Consider the following 11,797-nt stretch of genomic DNA (forward strand, 5'->3'; position numbering starts at 1 on the left):
AACACATTTTAAGGATGCAACTAGGTATATTATCAGGACCGGTAACGAAGGAAGACGTCATAGATGACAAGCTAGAGATAATACAGTCTTCAGTAATACTAGAAAAAACATACAATTTAAATGTGGGATTGAAAAGGGATAGGGTGTGGGATCCGAAACAGTAGTAGAATAAGTCGACTTAAAGAATTTAGCAAACAGATCTGCAATATCTGAATCAGTATTAGCAGTCTGGTCATTAAGTCTGAAGGTGGAAGGTAGTACATTAGAGCGTCTTTTGGAATTAACAAAGTTGTAAAACCTTTTGGGGTTCTTATAAAATTCAACCTTACAGCGAACGATATAATTATTGTAGCATTGAGTGTTTAAAAGACAAAATTGAGATTTGGCTATACAGTAACTTGCATAGTCAAGTCGCGAACCAGTTTTTTTAAATCTTTTAAAATATCTCGATTTAATGTTACGGAGATTAGAGAGCCTACGTGTAAACAAGACTGGCGCGCTGGAGACAGTAGAGACATTCACATAAGGAACGCATTTATCAATTAGAGAATTAAGAGCAGAGTAGAAAAACTTCACTGCACAATCTATATCGCAGCACTCAAATAGAAATGACCAATCAAAAGAGATAATAAGGCTATTAAGAAGATTGAAATTTGTTTTACGAAAACATCGAGAATTTGCGATGTTATTAAATGAATTAGTAACGGAATTGTAAGAAATAGTAACTTCAATGGTAGGGTGATAAGGATCTTCAGGTTTCACTAGGGGCTGTGTTCAGGATACAGCACTAACAGTGGGATCAGAGACAAAAACAAGATCAAGGATTCTTTTAGAAGAGTTAAGGAAAGAATTCAACTGATATAGCGGACATTCAAGTAGGCTATCAAGAAAAACATGTTGAGATGAAGGAATTAAGAAAGAAAGATTATCATCAACAAGCCAAGAAATATTAGGCAAGTTGAAATCACCTAAAACTATAAGGAAATCGCGATCTTTAAGACGATTAAAAATAGTTTGCAAAGCATCAGCGTGGTGCATATAGGTCATGATATCAGAAGCTGGAGGAATATATGAACAAGAAATATATAAGCTAAAGTTGGAACATGTAACTTCGACGCAAATAAACTCAACACCTAAGGGCACATCAATCGGCACAACACTTGAACACAGATTCGAGTTAACAGCAATGAGTACTCCACCGCCACGACGACCAACACGATCAAGCCTATAAGAAATAAAGTTATTAGTAAGAATTTCATTATCCAAAACAGAGGAGTTAAGCCAAGTTTCAGAGAAAGCTAATATGTCAGCCGAAAAGGTTTGGCTATCACAGAATAGGTTCGAGAGCTTGGTAAGAAGTCCTCTTACATTTTGATAATGAATGCAAAGACTAGACGTTATTAGTTTTTTGAAGCAGAAGATAAATTAGGAAGGTGGACAGGCAACGGACGGGAGCGCTTATTGGGCGCAAACTCGTGTACAACTAGGCCCTCTGGCCAGAAATTACTGTCAACCATAGCTGAGAAATACTCATTTGGTACTGTAATTTTAAAAGAGGAGATTTCGCGAGGCCTAGAAAACTTAAACTTTTGAATTAAAACCTTAGCAGGGCATATATTACCAATGTAAGCTGCCACAGACGACTCAGATGTATCTGGAGCAACCCTGCAGATAAATAATTGTTTGCGATGAGGCACTACAGTTAGTGAAGGCGGAGGAACATTGGAATCCACAAGTGATTAAAATCCAGCATGTTCCTGTAATTGATCGGAGTTCCCGCGAGGGATAGAAGTAGACCAGGGCTTGTGCTGGGTACTTCAATTTAAAAAGAAGAGCATAAAGAAGGACAAGAAAATGGTGTAGGCGAAGGTAAGATGGGAGAAGCAGCAGAAAATTTGTCGTAGTCGCGGCCATTGAGGCCAGCACAGTTTAAGTGAATAAGATTATCGCAAAGCCAACAATATATTGCTCTATACTGATCATCAAAACGATCAGAATGCTTGCAAGTAGGTAGACAACAAGCCATTATAAAGCCAAAAGAAACACAAGGCAAAAAAAAAAAAATAAATTTATATATATAGGAATATATAGAAAAATTTAAATTCACAGCACAAAGATAATTATCGATACGAAGTCATGTTACAAATAAAACAAAGGAAACAGCTAGAGTGCACAGCACAAGAGAGAGTGCAAGAACAGTTATAAGCCGAGCTTTGCACACCTACCTTTTAATATTTTAAGATCTATTTTCAATCAGTATTTTAAGTCTTATTTTTAAGTAATATTTTTAATTTTTTTCCCAGTGCTGGGTTGGGAAAAAAATTGAAATTAAAAACACGCTTTAAGTTACGCGCAAAAAAAAAACGCGGCAAAAAACAAGACAGTCTGGCAACGCCAAAGTAGAATAACTGGGTTTACTATTACTCAACTGCAGTCAGAAGGATTTTTTAAAGCTGCCAGAGCAGCCGAATTATGTATTCTGAACTATATTTGTTCTCTAAAATCAACAAATAATATAAACTCAATAATATTTTCGTTTGTTGAGAATAGTGCGAGCAAAAGTTTCAAACAGCTCGCGTATTTGAGTATCCGTAATTTGGCATCTGGCAACACTATCTCAAAAATTGACAGCTTCTTTTAGCCGGAAATAGCTTCTTTTATCTATAATCCAGCTAAGAACATAATTTTTCTTTTGTTAATTACACAAAAACTACATAATAAATCGCCAAGGCGCACCTGAGGTTGTGCTCGTGGAATTTTTCTCCTTCGTTTGATATCAAATTTATGTAGTTTTAGCGCGTTTTAAGCCCGAGTAACTTAAGTAAATATTTACCATTGCTTTTTTGATCCATTTCGTATTTTTATTGCCATTATTTTTCCATAAAATAATTTTTTTTTTGTTGCGGCCTTTGGTTTATACTCCTACATACGACTTTTTATATTCATTTTTATTTTTGTTGAACAGTAAGTTTTACTTATCGATAGCATTGTCAGTGTTGCATAATACTTAGAGTTTATTTTCATCAAGTCGCCATGGCGAAATTCGCTCAAAAATCAAATAAATACTGGGACAACTCATGGGTTTGCTCATTCAATTACTTCCCTCTGTTGGGGTAACAACTGAATCATTTTGTTTCCTTATTATAAGCTGATTTCAATTTTTAACTTCAACAAAAGAACTTTACCCACAAAGTTATTACCGTTGTATTATTTTTCGTCGTATTTTCCTTATTATTTAAAATCATTCCGTTAAAAAGCATTTAAATATTTCCCACCTAAGTCGGAAATGTTCACGGGATTTTTTTTTTTAAACTGGATTAGTTTGTTGCCTCGTTACAGCAGCTTATATCAATTTCATTTGAATATTCCCTATTTAAAAACATTAACGTATGAAGAGCCGGCCATTGTACTCAGTCACAGGAGTGACCTCATTAAATTCTAGACAGCGAACGTTTCTGAAATTCTGAAAAATCCGAAAGAAGTCTTCTAGCAGATCGCAAAAGTTTTTAACACATTCTGAGGAAGAAACGACCACAACAAACGGCCTGTTCTCTAGGAGTATGTTTACGTAATGTGACCGCTGACCATTTATATCATTCGGTTCTATTTCCATTTCAGATTTCACCGAGCGTGGTCTGGATTTAATATTGCAGCCTCCCATACCGCATGCCTCCTCCATACATCCATACGAGGGGCTTTGTAAACTCTCCTCAATGGATTCGAGAACTTTTTTGAACCTATTTTCAAAAGACGGAATATTCAGTCATACTGAGTTTTGATTTCCTATTCCTAACACTTACCGTTTAGACTTAATGGGTTTTTCATGCCCTTGGCTATTTCGTTTGTGTCCCCGTTTGAGATTGAACGTCAACGGAAAGCTATTATCCAGTAACTCACTGTTTGATCCGGAAGAGAGTTCACTGCCAGAGAGCTGGCTACCATCCGATGACTGTATCTCGAAGCTAGAGTTCGATGAACTGTGACTATCAACCAAGACAGGCTCATCCATAATCTGGCCCACAAAATTAGTTCCGTCGTAGCACGACATTTTCGGCCTTTATTCCCGCTCAACGCAGCAACTTCTGCTATGAGATCTGAATCGGACAACGTTACATCTGAAGCATAAATCTGCAATGTTCTCGTCTGAATGTTGAGCAGGCTTTGAAGCTCTGTCTTAAGCTCATATATGGTAGCTGAGATCGGGAGCTTTATAACCAATGGCTGGAAAAGAAGACTTGGACGCAATTATGAAAAATAATATCCTCACGTCTACTATCCAATTGAACAGTTGACATATTATCACCTTTGTTTTTCTTTTTTAGATTTTCAGTAAAGCAGGGTTTTTTTTTATATTTAATGTTGCCTATTCTCCCTAAGCGGGTCGAATTTAACAAACATCCCAGGACTTCTTGGATTTGAAAAATTTTTTTTTTTTTTTTTTTTTTTGATATTAAGTTACTTCTGAACAGAAGATTTCTTTGGCCTCCCTGTGTATAACAGGTTAACGCCACAGCGTATTCGTGATGATGAGTTTCGTATTTTGGTTTTTGTTATAAATAAATTAGCTATTTAATTTAATTTATTTATATGTGGATTAGATTGTTAGAGTTCTATGTTGGCAGTCTTAGTAAATTGTGTTATCGATTTGTAGTTGGCGATAGGCTCTTGCGCGAGTAATTGATATATGTATATCGTTATACTTTATTAGTGTTGGGAAGTTCATTCGGGTGTTTGTGTATTTTGAACAATTTAAAATAATATGTGAGATATCTTCTGTAATGTTACAGGTGTCGCATAAGTTGTTGTCAACGACTTTCATTTTAAATAGAGTGTTTTTGTCAAATGCGTGACCGCTTAGTATTCTGTTTAGTTGTTTTATCTCCAGTCTATGGAATTGGTTTTTTTCCTGGAACCATGGTTGTGATGACACATAAGGATATAGAAGGCAGTATCCTTTGTTTCGATCTATACAAAATTCATTGTACGCTCTTTCCCATTCTAGTTTTATTTTGTTGTATATATGAATGATAGCATCGTTGATTGCCCAGCTTATGTGCGTGAACACTCCATCGTGTCTGGCATTTTTGGCTGCGGTATCAGCTAAATCGTTTTCTTTTATGTTTGAGTGACTAGGTATGTGGTGTATTTCGACTGAGATGATATTATAACTATTTTCTATATTTTTAAGGATTCTTTAAGCAATGCAATTATTGTTCTTTGGGTTTCTAATTGTTTGGATTGCTCCAAGACTGTCTGTTAGGAACGCTACTTTGAAGAGGTGATTCGAATCAGCAAACTCCACTGCTTTTTCCAAAGCTGTGAGTTCCGCAGTCAATGATGACAGTTTTTTTATTGCTGTAATAGCTTTTTGTGATGTTGGAGCCCAAGTGAAAAAAAGCACTTCCAGTAAAATCTTCAGAAACTGAACCATCTGTGTAAATCAGGTCAAAATTTTTTGAATTTAAGTTCTTAATTTTTTCTTTATACAGGGAGAGTATCGTTGTTTCATTTACATGTCTTATGTTTTTAAAGGCACCTTTGGAAAAATTGGCATCTATGAAGATTTTTCGTGTGCGTATAGGAGTTGGCTCTATGGGTGTAATGTTGTCCAGGACATCTTTAAATTCAGCATACACTTTGGCATAACTTGTTTTATTAGCATGAAAGACACTGGACAGAAGCGACGCTGCACAGTGGTTGGGTTTGTATGGAGCGCGTGTTATAAAAATAACATAAATAAAAAACATAAAAAAAATTGATCATATTCAACCTCCTTCAAAAGTTACACCCACTACAGTGGTCGCGCTTGTATAGAGCGAGTGACAAAAAATTGTTGTTATGGAGATATCATTTTGAAATGTTTTCCAAATTTGTATAAAAAAATAATAAGTAATAAAAGATGTCTCAAGTCATACATATTCCTTGCCACCCTCCTTCACCCCTATAGAGGTACACTAAGAAAGAAAACTATAAAAAATAAAGTACAAAAATAAAGGAAAATATTTATTCAAACGCAATTAGCAAAACAGAAAATGTAAGAAAAAAATGTTTCAACAAAACAATAATATATTAATAATTAGGTTTACTCATCTATTAACAATTGGAATGCACTGTTTAATAATTTCGTCTTTTTTGTGCAAGGTAGTTTTCTTTGACCAGCAATGAAAGGATCTGAGCTTAAAAGTAATCTATTAAAAAGGTCAGTGTTTGTTGCAACACGTGATATTTTTCTTGTGTGTTGCTCCCTAATTTTTAGACTCTGCGGCTTCTTCAGATAATTCACCTATGGACACAAGCGCATAACTAATTATTTCTGGAGCATGTACCAGAACTTTATGTACAGATGGTGGCATATAGTACCATGGGTACAACTTAATTAGTTGTTTTGCCGTGTCAAGTGCATAATCTCCAAATTTTTCTATGTTTATTTTATAACCAGATGATATGCATTGCAATAATGATGAGCACCTAAGTAAAACATTTTCATCCAATCCTGTAATTTGAGCAGACAATGTTGTATTGGAAAAAAATTTTCTTGCTGTGTTTCCGTCGTTGGATGTCCCACTTCCTCCACATCTTGGTCGGTCAACTATCAGTCCCATTTTCGTTCGAAAGTCTGCTTGTATTTTGGCTTTTCTACTTCGAAAAGCAGCTTTCTCTTCTGAAGTAGAAACTCGCCAAATTTTTAATTCCAATCTATAGGAAACGTGTATAAAATATTCAAAAAATCGTATGTATGAGTGCAACGGTGATAAGCCAAACTCATAACGTGCTTCGTCGTTCTTCTTGCCTAAACATTTTTCCAAGTCATTCATTTCTGTCGGCTTTGCGTTGCATATGTAACATTTACACGAAGATGTTTGGCTTAGAGCACTACAAATTTTACCGTCCACCATAGTCAGCTGTAAATTATGTTCAACTTCAATCATAATGTCAGAAACTAAACATGTTGTGGATTTCAGAAGTGAAATTTTTTCCTTAAAATAGCTTTCTTCGGTAAGGGCCAATTGCGTTGTTTCTTTTTTGAATTGAAACCTTATTGGTCTACAGTATCGTGTAGATGACGGTCGAGGGTTCTTCCAAATTAATTTCCGCTTTTTAGGATCATCATCTTTAGTTATTAACTGCAGTGGTACATAAGAAGTTACAAATAAACTCGAATCGTCCATATTTGTCACGGTTTTTTTGCTTATATTCGGAATGTCCAGAGCTGCCGTCAAAGCCCCACTTCCCAATTAACATTAAATCATAATCACCAACGGATTGAAGAACTTCTGCTTGAAGTTGCACAATTCTCGAGGCCGTATGATCTACCAAGCTCTGTAGCTCAACTTCAGCTTGCGATTCGCTGACACTGATGTTTTCAGGATAGCTTAATGCTTTGGCTGCCAGAAGCTTTTCGTAGCTAGGTAATAAGTTAAACGATATTTTACTATTTATAAATGTGCGTATAGTCAAATATTGATGTTTGCTCAAATTACTCTCCACGAGAATAGATAAAACTTCATCTGCACTAAATTCAGAAAACGCTGGGTGGGATGAGTTGCAGGAGCGTAGAGCAGAAGCAATAGATTCGTCGGCTTTTGCTATCTCAGCAATTCTACGACGTTTTGTTCTATTAGAAGACTCCATAAAATCTATTTTCGGCCGACCAGTTTCTTTGGGTGTTGAATGGGACATCTTGTGGGCACTTTGTCAACATATTTTGTGATTTATTTTTTGACTTTTGGCCTATGGGCTCAACCACTGTGCAGGGCTGCCGGCAGTACTATCATATTGGTAAATTTCATTGCGATACTCCAATTTCTGAAAATGTTTCTTGTAGAACTATATGATATAGTAGTCCGATCCTGATGATTTTCATACTTTATCTTACCCGGATAATAAAAAGCTCATTTCATCCCGATAGCTCTTAAGATGGCTGAGTAAAACGCATACGCACCGACGGACATGGCTATATCGATTCAGCTTCTCATGCTGATCAAGAATATATATACTTTATGGGGTCGGAAACGTCTCCTTCTGTGCGTTACAAACATCTGACCAATTAAATAATACCCTCTGCAAGGGTATAAAAACTATTTCAAATATTTCGATTTAATTTGAAACAATCAAAAATATTAGTCGCAAAATTAATATTCTTCAAATTCACTTTCTGCAGCCTTCAGCGAACTGCAGAAAGTGTAACATTGTACCCCAACACTTCCCGAATTCAGGATTACGCAGAGGCAGTTAATACCCTTTCCTCTGAAATAGCGGACAAATTTTCTGATTTTAAACAAATCAATTAGCTCATTGCAGTTTTTAATAACCCAACGAAATAACGGAAAAACGAATTCTCCAATTGTTTTGTTGTTTTATTTTGAATTAGTTTTCATACACAGAGTTGCAAATTTCACATTTTTTTTACCCTTGCAGAGGGTATTATAAAATTGGTCAGATGTTTGTAACGCACAGAAGGAAACGTTTCCGACCCCATAAAGTATATATATTGATCAGCATGAGAAGCTGAGTTGATAGAGCCATGTCCGTCCGTCTGTCTGTCCGTCCGTCCGTCCGTCTGTGCGTATGCGTTTTATTCAGCCGTCTTAAGAGCTATCGGGCTGAAATTTTTTTCGGTGTTTTTTATTATCCGGGAAAAATAAAGTATGAAAACCATCAGGATCGGACCACTATATCATATAGCTCTAGAAGAACTAGAAGAAACATTTTCATAAATATCGGAGTATGCTATGAAATTTACATACATATGTGATTGTAAAATAATTGTAGAATAGAGAGTAAAATTGTTTTGTGTGTATATTGATGAATTGAGTTCCAGAAAACAAATTTTGAACATGTAAAATTATTATTACCAAGGACTGCAAGGGTATATAAACTTCGGCATAGCCGATGTTAGCTTCTTTAATATTTTAAGCTCAGAACGCAACGAAAACACACGTATAACAATAGTTGGATGTAACGATAAAGCGAGAAAGCGATTCAGAATCGCTTTCTCGCAACTCACTTCAACTTGTCGCTTTGGCTCTCTTCTCGCTTCGCTTGCACTCTGACATGCATTCAACGATTACATATAAATTTGAATGCAGAGCTTTCTCGCTCATTGTCGCTCAATATTATCGCATCGCTTATCGCGTCCACTCTGACATCAGCCTAAGGGTAGCCACTGGCACTAAGCCGCTAAATCTTAGTTTAGTCCCAGTCACCTAGCTTAAGTTCGTATTCACTCATTTTTCCTTGCCATATTATATTGTAACGTGTTTTGCCTTTGTGGAACAAAATAACGCCACCCGTGGCCGAGCGGTTGGTATACGGTTGGGCGTTCGATCGTCAGGCCTAAGATAACTCAGCAGAATCGCAAAGAAAACAGAGATAGTTTCTTTCGTTTATTCAATCTCTTTATTTTCCTTGTCTTGGCGGCAGCGAAAACTTTCAAGCCCTTCTTCTCTTTTTCCCTATCTTCTTCTCTTCGTTAAGTTGGCCGCGCTCGCTCAAAAAAACTAGCCCTCCCGGTGGCGCCGTTATTAGTGTGCCCAGCCGTAGAGAATGGGACCGCTTCTCAAGGGGGACAGTTTGCGTTTTCCTACTACACGAGTTGCCACCCAGGCTGTCTACGTTACATTACCCCCTCCTTAGACTCGAGGCTCCTGCCCGAGTACCAAGTCGTTGCGAGGATCGGGCCGGTAAACAGCCAAACGGTTCACATGCACGGTTCTGGTAACTCTTTTTCCAGGGGGTCGAATTTCGTAGACAAGATCCCAAATCCGACGTACTATTGTAGCGGGCCCAATCCAATCGCATTGTAGCTTTGGGCAACGGCCTACTCTTCGGCTAGGTGAATAGAGCCATACTTTGTCGCCGGGGCAGAATTCCTGAGGGTGCGATCGTAGGTCGTAGCGGATTTTGTTAGTCTGGGCAGCCGTTAGCAGTTGGCGGCGAGCGTTCGCATTTACCACCCGCAGTTGATTTTGCAGCTTAGCCAAGAATTCCGGGACTTTCGTTGGGACAGGAGCTGGTGTTCCAAATAGTAAATCATTGGGCAGCCTAAGTTCTCTTCCAAACGTTAGCCTTGCGGGCAAATAACCGGAGCTTTCATGAACCGCTGACCTGTAGGCCAATAACGCCATGGGCAGCAGCTCATCCCAATCATGCTGGCTAGTAGATACAAACTTTGCCAAGTAATCTAGCAACGTGCGATTGAAGCGTTCCATCATGCCGTCTGACTGTGGATGCAGCGGCGTGGTACGTGTCTTTTCAACAGTCATCAGCCGCATACAGGCCTGGAAGACGCCCGCTTCGAAGTTGCGTCCTTGATCACAGTGTAAGACGAATGGAACGCCGAATCGACTGAAGACTTCTTGTACCAATGCTCGAGCTACGGTTTCGGCTGTCTGGTCCGGTATGGCTGCACATTCCGGCCACTTGGTAAAATAATCCATAACGACCGCGACGTAACGGTTCCCACGAGGCGTAGTGGGTAGAGGGCCTAGAATGTCAATCGCTAGACGATCGAACGGGGCTCCCATTAGGCTTGGTTGCAGGCGACCGACGGTTCTTCGAGGTGGTCCTTTGCGTGCGTTGCAGATGGTGCAGCGTGCGCACCAGAGGGTTATATCGGCACTTTGGCCGATCCAGTAAAATCGTTTCTTCGCTTTGGCTAAAGTCTTCTTAGCACTGAAGTGACCTCCGGATGGAGAGTCGTGCACGCCTCGAATGGCAGCATCTACCAGTGAGCGGGGCATAAGGGCTACCGGTATATTCTGCGAGTTTTTTATGGTAATCACTCCTATTTCATCAAAGGCTAATCGGTCGTAGAGATGCCACAAAGCTCTAATTTCTGGGCTCTCGCCCCACAATGTTGTTTTAGGCGGTCGTTCGGACTTGTTCATCCAATCGCGCACCTTACCGAGGGCCTGGTCCGCCTCTTGCTCCTTGCGCAGGTCGGGTAACAGGACTTGGGTAAACAACACGACCACTCCATTTTTCCGTTCGACTCTTTCGCATGTGGGACAGTCGCTACAAGGTCGGCGAGAGAGGCTGTCAGCGTTACCATGTTGTGTACCACTTCTATGCTGAATCTGCATGTCGTACTGTTGCAGACGTTCTATCCAACGTGCCATCTGCCCTTCTGGTTCTTTGAAGTTGTACAGCCACTGTAAAGACGCATGGTCAGTCCGTACGAGAAACGGACGGCCATGCAAATAATGATGAAAATGTTTAGTGGCACGGACTACGGCGAGGAGCTCTCGACGTGTTACACAATAGTTACGTTCTACTGGTTGGAAACATTTACTATAATATTCGATTACTCGTTCTTGTCCATCTTGTAGTTGATGGAGCGCCGCACCCGCCCCAGAATTCGAGGCGTCCGTGTCTAGAATAAATTGACCGGTGTCATTAGGAAACGCCAAGACGGGGGCTGTCGTTAGACACTGCTTCAAGGTGTCAAAGGAGTGACTGCAGTGAGTGTCCTGAAATAGGCGAAGGCAAGGTTTGACTTCAAGTGATTTATTGGGGCCGCAAGCCCGGTATTTATAGGAGAACATTTACATTGGTCTTATGGCTAGTGTCCTTAACGGTACTTAAAGCTAAACATTATGCTTAAGTTCTAATTACGTATAATCTTATGCTTAAGTTCTAATTACGTATAATCTGCTCCTAAAAGTATGTGGCCTATGTGCTATTCATAAAAGTATACTACACCTCCTTTTTTCAAAAAGAAAAATTTATATTTTTCTCATATCCTGTTTATATTATTTTTATTCTATCTAAATGTACTGTTTGCTTTTTGTTTTTA

This window comes from Drosophila willistoni, unplaced genomic scaffold (genome assembly GCF_018902025.1).
Source record: "Drosophila willistoni isolate 14030-0811.24 unplaced genomic scaffold, UCI_dwil_1.1 Seg112, whole genome shotgun sequence".
Taxonomy (NCBI): Eukaryota; Metazoa; Arthropoda; class Insecta; order Diptera; family Drosophilidae; genus Drosophila; species Drosophila willistoni.